The sequence below is a fragment of the Rhinolophus hipposideros genome (assembly GCF_964194185.1).
Source record: "Rhinolophus hipposideros genome assembly, chromosome: 3".
NCBI classification, from domain to species: Eukaryota; Metazoa; Chordata; class Mammalia; order Chiroptera; family Rhinolophidae; genus Rhinolophus; species Rhinolophus hipposideros.
This window is the reverse complement of record NC_138049.1, coordinates 18307001-18316206: the sequence shown is the minus strand read 5'-3', so window position 1 is coordinate 18316206 and position 9206 is coordinate 18307001.

Genomic DNA, 9206 nt, shown 5'->3' with positions numbered 1-9206 from the left:
CTCACAGTCTTCTTTGCCTCTTCCATCTCAATAATGTTCCATGTCCAGGCAACAACAACAACAAAAAAATCCTTTCTTCCTGTCTTTCACATTTATTCCTAGTTCCCATCCTAGACAAATCTGGATTTCTGCCATCACCTCGCCGTCTTTCCTCCTCCAGTGCTTCTCACCTCAAACCTGCCACCAACGTAGTACTTCCTAAAACATCTGTTTCATCTTGTTAGTTCTCTGTACGGATATCTATGATGGCTATGTCACGCCATGGGGTAAAGTCTCAACTCCTGTCTTCAATTGCTCAAAGTAAATCTTACATTCTAGCCTGGTTAGTTTCCTTCTTTTTTCCACCAAACACTATACACAGTCCAATTCCAAGTTGCTTGTGCCTATATGATGACAATACCCAAACTTCCTCCCTCTTAACTGTGTAGCTCTAATCCCGTGTCCTCCAGGTGGGACTTCTGTGTTCAGCAGTTGGACATGCACCTCATGCCATTGTTACCTGTTTCACCTCTTTCACTGTCACCTGTATGTCAGCTTACAGATTATCCCCAAACCCATGGAAGCATGTTTTGCATTGCTTTTGTATCTCCCCTCCATGTGTATTGTAAATGCTCAATGAATACTTGTCACTTCAGAAACAAAATGTGTACTTCTCTCGTTTCATCCTGTCCCCATTTTTATTTTCTGTTTTATGTCACTCCTCACAGAACTTTCTCTTTGTGCCTTTTCAAGGGAATGTATCTAAAACTTCAGTGACAAGCAGAGAGTATGCCAGGGATCACCATTTCCTCAGATATGCTCTCCTCTCTGATATACATGTATTTGACATGGACTTCCAAAACACTGCTATCATCTGTGTGGCTTAAGCACCTCCAGGAGTGACTGACCCTGGGAATTTAAAGTAAATAAGGAGGACAGGGCAGTATTAGGTTTGAGGTGCTCCTGTAAGGTCCTCCTTAAAGAGGAGGGCCTTGTATCTCCTGAGATCACCCTCTGCAGGCCATCTCACACAGATTTAGACAAGACATCTCTCCTAGTGGCTTTTTCTAGAGGTCATTCTCAAGTTGAGGAAGGTATAAGAACCAAAAGAATAAACTAATACAAAGAAATACAAAGCCTATACCTCAGATTAGATTGTAAGAGAGAGTTGTCAGGGAATGCAAATTCAGTTGGTAAAGAAAGCAAATTCAACAACCAGACAAATCATTCTTTTCTTTGTTCAATGTCAGGACAGATAGCATCCATGTTCAATTCGGTTTTCTTTCCCAACAAGACCAGAGACCAAGGCAACAGGATAAGTCAAGACTAACGTTTAAGGCATGTGCTAATTAAGGAAAGCATCATTAGTTAGAGACAAGTGTGAGAGGGTGGGGGCTGATTTGCAGCTGTGAAATCAAGGGACAATCAGAATTACCAACTGGAACTGTGGTGGGAAATACCATTCCTCTTTTATAATATGCTCCTAAAGAATTACAAGAGAGAAAGAGACAGTTTGAATCACCTAATTGCCAGAGTTTAGAATCTAATAGCTGTAATTATATTTCCTCTATAGGTATGTTTGAAGTATGAAAAATGTGACAATTAACATACAATGATATGGTCATTTAGAAACAGCCTGCTAAAGAAAATGTTCATAACCCCAAACCAACCTTGCAGTCTTATATAAATAATGAAGGGAATTTGAACAAAGGCAGCCTGGAATGTTGGAAGAATTAGAAGACCTAGGTTTTCTTCCTGCACACTACAAGCTTGCTATCGGACATTGCTGAAATTACCTATCATATGCATTGCAATATTTCACAATTTGAGTTATTATAATAAGATTTATTAACACAGTGCCTACCAATCATAACATATGTCCATTGACCCAATAAAGGAACAAATAATTCTATGCCCAGAAAGGCTGTTGAGTGCTTCCAAGGTGTTATATTTATATTTCAGGTAGCTGCCACTAGGTGGAACTAGTATGTGCATGAGCGGGTAAGCAGGTAATTTCTCAGGTGTGGGTAATAAAGATGACATCTTAATCAATTCTCTGTGGATATATATGTAACTGTTACATTAACAGCTCATTTTGGGGATAGTATCTAATTTCAATGTATACATTACACATTATTCAAAGAAATTTGATATTAGATATCGGGGAGGAACCATTTTTAATTGGCGCCATAAATGAGTTTGCTATTCAGTTTAGTTGCAGTGGTAGCAAAGCCACATGCCTCGGGTTGAATGTCATGCTGGTAAGGAGAAGTGAGGTCCAAGGGAGCTGAGATCAGACAAGCACACTGTTACTTAGTTGTTCCTTAGCTCTAGTGGATACCTGTTGAGGCAGGAGAATGGAGCAAATAGTGTTACCATATCTTTTGATAATTTTTTTAAAGCATCTGCAAATCTAGATAATTCCGTTAAAGCCACATGACGTTTTCAAACGTTTTGAAAACCTGCGTGGGGGAGGGGGGTGGAGGTGGGGTTGGGGGGAAATCAACAACCACAATAAAAGCCAACATCTTCAGCAACCCTTGTTTTAGTGACTCATCCAAAAGATGATAAAATGGAAGAACATACTTGTAACTATGGATAGCCTAGTTTCCAAACCATTTCAGTCACACTTCCTCTGGAGCTAGATGTCTTTTCCTGTTAGCTGGTAATTCTTGGGTGTTATAGATTGAATGTGTTTCCCCAAAATTTGCATATTGGAACCTAATCCCCAATGTGATAGTATTAGGAGGTGGAGCCTTGAGGAGGTGTTATGGTCATGAGGGAAAAGCTCCCATGAGTGGAATTAGTTCTCTTACAAAAGAACTAACCCACTGCCATGTGCGGTTACAGAGAAGAGGCTCTCACCAAATCCACTGAGCCACAATCTTGGACTTCCAGAATTGTGAGAAATAAATTTCGGTTGCTTATAAGCCACCCAGTCTATGGTATTTTGTCATAGCAGCCCGGTCAGGCTAAGACAGTAAATTGCTTACCTTTCTGTATGTAACACACAGACTCTAGGACAGCCCCCAATGGCCTATTCTCCTCCATGCACACTTTTTGTAATATTCTCCCCTTGTCAGTGGGCAGGAGCTATGATTTGCTTCCAACCAACAGCCTATATCAAAGGTGTTAGGCTATCACTTCTCTATTAGGTTACAAAAGACTGACTTTTCTCTTGCTGGCAAACTTTGCCCTCGTAGGCTTGGATGAAACAAGTTGTCATGTTGAGGAGGCCCACATGAAACGGAACTGAGAGTGTCTACTGGACGACAGCCACCTAAGAATTGAGACCCTCAGTTCCATATCCTGCAGGAACTGAATCTTGCCAGCAACCATGTTTATGAGATTGGAAGCACACCCTTTTCCAGTTGGGACTTCAGGTGAGACCTGACCTCTAGTCAACACATCGGTGGCAACCTCCTGAGAGACCTTGAAGCAGAGGCGCACTAAGCTATGCTTCATAGAAAATGTGACATCATAGGTATTTGTTGTGTCAAGCCACTAAGTTTGTGGTCATCTGTTGTATAGCGGTAGATTAATATACCACACCTACTTTTCTCAACTCTAAATGGGAAAGATAATAGTGTGACGTCCCCTCCCCTCCAACATAAACTATTGTGAGACTTACATGAGTTAATTCACATAAAATGCTTAGAACAGTGCCGGCACATAGGAGCACTGAGTAGTGGTGGGCCTCTTTCCTCAGTCAGATCCCAGAAGTGACGTCGGGCATCTTAATAAGGAAGTTGTAATAGGCAGCAGCTGAGAGACATAGTTCAGTGCTGCTTCCAGCTGACGTGACAAATCGTGACACTGTGCTGGGGCACAGGCAAAGTCGTGCCTACTTGTGTACTATCGCTGAGCGGCTTTGCTGCTGAGCCTGACAGAGCCCCAGGGGTGCCTATGGAAGCCCGAGGAGCCGTGTCCCCACAGAGCGCAGAGGCTCAGCGTCTCCCTTGAGGCACTGGGCAATGAGGAAGAAGCCAGAGCAGCAGAACATAAGTGGATTTTTTCCTGAGCACATGTGACAAACTCCTTGAGAAAGCCCAGAAACAACCGAGCCAGGCTGTGAGATGAGCCTCTGCATTGAGTCCTGCCATTGAGATTTGTAGCTGACTCCTTCCATCCAGCCTTGTAGTACCAATCTGGTAACCCCAAATGGCCTAGGGGCAGGGTCTGTTATCTGTCATGCTTTTTCCTGTTTCCCCAGAACCCAGGGGAGTATGATGTAGTCGGTGTTAAATAGATTTTGCCAAATTACATTTATGGTACTCCAATAATTATAAGTTGTTACTACTTCCTACTTTGAGATGGCGGCAGTTTTCACAGACCTTTCTCTTGCCTAACCTCACACTTTGACAATAAAGGGAAGAGGATACATAGTGACCTTGGGCTAGAGCCTCACATGCCCACTGCTACCTTGGCACATTTCTGGAAGGAGGAGCAAGCTGGTCCTCAGGGTCAATAGATTGATTATTTTCTACTCCACTGAAGTATCTGAAGTAATACGCTAACTAATCATGCTAAGCTACAATATGTATTTCCTGAAGATGTAAATTAACCAGCATACTTCCATTTCTCTTTTGTTATGCAAACAATTCAGGATGTGCTCAGAATATGGAAGACAGGGCTGAGGAAAAGAGATGTGTGTAAGCAAAAAATAATTGAGTTGGTATTAATGATCACTCAAGGTAGGTCAAGTAATTACAGTAGGAAATCTTCTATCACATAAATCTTGAAAGTGAAAATGCAGACTTAGGAGAGTTTTTCAATTAAAAGGAGAATTAGATGTCTTTCAGAGGATGGATGAGACAACAGAAGACCTAGAAAGCAAGAGTGAACATTTCGAATTCTCTCCTCCAGGATTCAGAGGATTAAAGGATGAGGGTTCTTTCTGCATTTCTGTCAGCTTACACAGTGATGCTAGTGTCTGGCAAATGCCCCTCCCTCCCCCCTTATACACACACACACACACACACACACACACTTCCTCTCTGGACTGCCTCTCCCTTGAGGAAACCAAATAAAACTCTAGAGAGACAGGTGTCTTCTTGTCCTCTCCCTCAAGGTTGGGACATTTGAGACCTATGCAGCTGTGTGAAATACAAGTCCTCTGGATGGGACACAAAACTATCAATGTGTCCCTTTGATGATTATGAGATCTTCTAGAATCACCTGTGAAAAGACAAATAACCCTGGAACAGGTACTTTATTTTGAAAAATTATGGACATTTGGTAGCAGAAGAAGATTTGAAGCATGAGAACTGAAGACTCTCAGGACCTCCTCACAGTGAAACAATTGGGGGGTGCGGTGAAGGCCTCAAATTTAGTTCTGAAAATTTACCTTCTATTTGTCCCATCTGTGGATTCTTGTACCCAATGATTCTGTCTAGGTCTGTATCTGTTTCTTTTTTTCATAGCAGTTGCACATTAAGGTGTGGTATAATCATTGCGTCAGATACAATTCTGATGTCATCATCTTCAATTTGTCTTGACATTACTGGGCAAATTGTGTTCCATGTACAGTTTTATTGAATTTCCGGACATAAAAGAAGAACCAAAGTTAATTGCCCTGGATATCCTTTTCACAGAAATCTTCACTGGCCTTTTATGTTCCCCAAGGCATTATGACTTTTCATATCACCCATATTTTATAAGTAGAAAAGACAGTGAAATCAATTTCTGAGCCAGGTCGAGAGTCTGGGACCTGACTCCCACACACGGTGATTTAATTAACAAGATATTGAAAACAAACATACTCATACCAAAATTAAATTAACCCAAAATTGACTTGCAGTTCACTTATCAAATGTTCAATTTCATGTCCAACCAGAAATGGAAAGATGTAAGCAAGCCCACATGGTCATTTTTTAAAGCCTAAGTCACCACAACCCAAATTCCTCATCATCTCTGGGTACTTAATCTGTCTCCAAGTCTCTCTCAGACATTTCAGAGTTGAAAGAGCTGGCCACTTCCCGATCTGCCCCGCCTACACAGCTCAGCATATGAGAATCTTATGCAGGTAAATATTATAAACAACGCGTGCTTCTATTTCTTTCCTTCCTTAGTGAGGTCACACAATAATGTTCCTTGGAGAAGCAGAACTGACTGATGTCTCAGCACTAAAATAACTTTCAGTTGCTTCCCACATTTGGCCAAATGCTGTTAGTATTTGTTAAAGAACATAAACATTTGAGAAATAGGGGAAAGCAGGTTTCAGAAAGAGACAGAAGTCAAATAGTAGCACTTTTCAGGGTGAACCTTAATGCAAAGTACATCAAAATCAACCCGCCTGATCTAATTGTTGTCGAAGCTAATAGTTAAGAGGACCCTGGCATGACATAATACGAACAGCAATATCAAAGCAACTTAAGATGTCTGAAAAGATAAGGGTCTTAGAATCAGGGATGGGGGTGAAGGGTGGGATGGATGGTCAAAGAATTGACTGAGAGAGGTATGTGGTCAAGAAAATCCTCTTTATTCCCTAGGGTCCTCCAAGGCACAAGCAGCCCTGAGAATATCCACAAAAACGTCCAGCCTCAGCCAGACTTTGCTGCAGTGAGAGCAGGTGTCCTGAGCCAGAAGGGACAGGACTGGCCCACATTCCAGGTCAGGAAAGATATTTTTAGTTTTGACCCTCTACCTTTGCCTCTGTTCTTGAAGTCCTGGCTTGGACACCCTTGTTTCACTTTGCTGTTTTCACTGGCAGAGACAAAGTCTTCCTCCCCAAACATCAGGTGAATTTATCTTCATAAGTACAGCTGAAATAAACTAATTTTAAGCGAAGAGCCCCTTACATTGTATAACACATTTTAAATGATTTCAAATCATTTTTATAACCCCTTACTGTAACTTCACTACGCATCTCATGATTGACTCAAGTTATCCCTACTTAGTATTGGGGGGGAAATAGGGCCAGAGAGTACTTGGCGTGAGCTCTGCCTCCAGGCTTCACAGCACAGAGCTGGAGGTAGAGCTGAGGTCTCACGATTCTGTATTTGCCCTCTGTCAGCGACACGATGACCAAATCAGGTGCACCTTAGAGATGATTAACCCATCGTTTTATAAAGGAAGGCACCAATTGCAGACAATGTTAATCATTGCAGAGTCAGAAAAGTCGGGAGTCCACAAATCTGCTGTCTGGCACCCATACCACTTCGATGTAGCATCTTGCATTAAAAAGAGCAATGTATCATATGGAACTGATACCTCCTTTTACAGAGTGTTTAGAATGTTTTCTTTCTGGCGTTGTACAGCTCACCACCAGCAAGTCCGAATGACATTGCCGAGCATACCATATTTCTGTATAGTGCTACACATTATATACAGGCTAGTAAAAGATCAACTTTCCTTGCTTGTAGGTGAAATTATATCTAATCAGTGAAATGGTTCAAAATGTGGAGTCTCTCAGTACATGGAGAGAAGAGGAAAGTGGATAGATAATTAAAGAGGATTTTGGTGATGAAACCATACTATAGGCATCAGGGATTCTTGGGTCAAGGACAGAGGCCTGGGGTGGAACAGAAGAGGCATCTGTAGTGTTTGTAGGTTCTAGAAGGGGAAGCTAGCAAGACACTTTATTCATATTTTTACAGTGGTGCTCAGATTGAGATGGATTAAAAAACAGTTTAGTTTCTAATGTTAGATTAAAAGGCACCTCACTAAGTCATCTATAGTATAATAATATTTTGCTGTATTTGTGATTTAGAGAACAATGGCTTTCATGTGTCCTATTTAATTCACAAATCCATTTAAATAGTAAAGTATACCATCAAGTGTTCTACTATAAACCACAAAGGAAAGAAACATAACTACAGCTTTTTAATAAGAGAAAAAAATCTTTGAGATCCTGTTTAGACATAAAGCATTTAAGCTTAAAAAAGATCTCACATCTCTCAAAGGAGTCAGTTAGTCCAATTTGTTTACTGATAGTATTTCTGCAATTTGTCCCGGTTAATATTAGTTACATATTTCATTAATATTAATATCAACTTTAGACTCAGAATGAGCTGCCGAAGGGGCAAAAGCTAAGGAAATCACTGGCATTCAGAGGTACTGGAGGCAGTGGGGGGAAACCATGTAACTGAAGTCAGGGCCGGAAACACAATCACTTGAAGAATGTCTGATCACAGGGAAAGGCAGGGCCAGGGCAGAAACTTGTGTCTTATGAACTCGGAGAGGTTGCACTGTATTTTGACCTCCCCCAACCTGTTTGCCTCTGGCTGCATGACCCAAGCTCCTATGCCAGCTTTCTGGCATGGCTGTTGCTGGCTGCCTCTTGCTCTGGCCTGAACCAGGCTGGCCCTGGTCCACTCGTTTGGTCGTGACTCTCTGCCTGTGGCCGTGGCTCCCTCGCTGAGCCTCTTGTCTTCCCTACTCTCTTGGGAATAAAGGACAGAGGCATCCTAATACACTGGGAGGATTCTTTTTTTAATTGATAAAAGTGACTCCATTATAATAGGACCCCTTAGGATAAAATTATTAAGTACTCGGTAACAAGACTCTATACATGTATCTACTATCTTCCCCTATGAATACATTTGAATTTTCAAGAGTTTGAAGCAAGAGTATGTGAAATAAAATTCATACAATAGGTACAATCATATTGAATAGAAGAGACAGAGATGTAAAACCAGAAGACATGAACATTTTTAAGGAGAGCGACAGATGACAGGAATTTACAGAGGTCTGTGGTTTGTACTGAATACCTTAAAATTTTTAGGTTAATATAAGACTGTATGGTGAGTCTGTGTTAATAATGACTCAGAAGCTCAGGGTGACCTACCTTAATATCAAGCTAAAACTAGCTTAGGGTGGCTCAAGTGTCGGAAGTATGAACAGTTGCCAGACATGATGATTTCCAAGTAAGATGTCAGCGGGTATGCTCAAAACCACCTGAGAATTTAAAAAGCAATGCATGCTGTGACTTTCCGTATTTGCCTTGGCTTCTCTAACAAAGATTTATTTTTGTTCATTAAAAAAGAAATTTCCATAGAATGACAGAGTTGGTTTTCAAAAATCACTGTATATTAAAAACATTTTTTTAGATACCTCATATAAATGGAATCATGAAGTGTTTGTCCTACACCTGGCTTAATTCACCTAGCATAATGTCCTCCAGATTTATCCATGTTGTTGCAAATAACAGGATTTCCTTCTTTTTTTAAGGTTGAATAATATTCCATTGTATGTATCTTCCACATTTTCTGTGTCCATTCATCCAT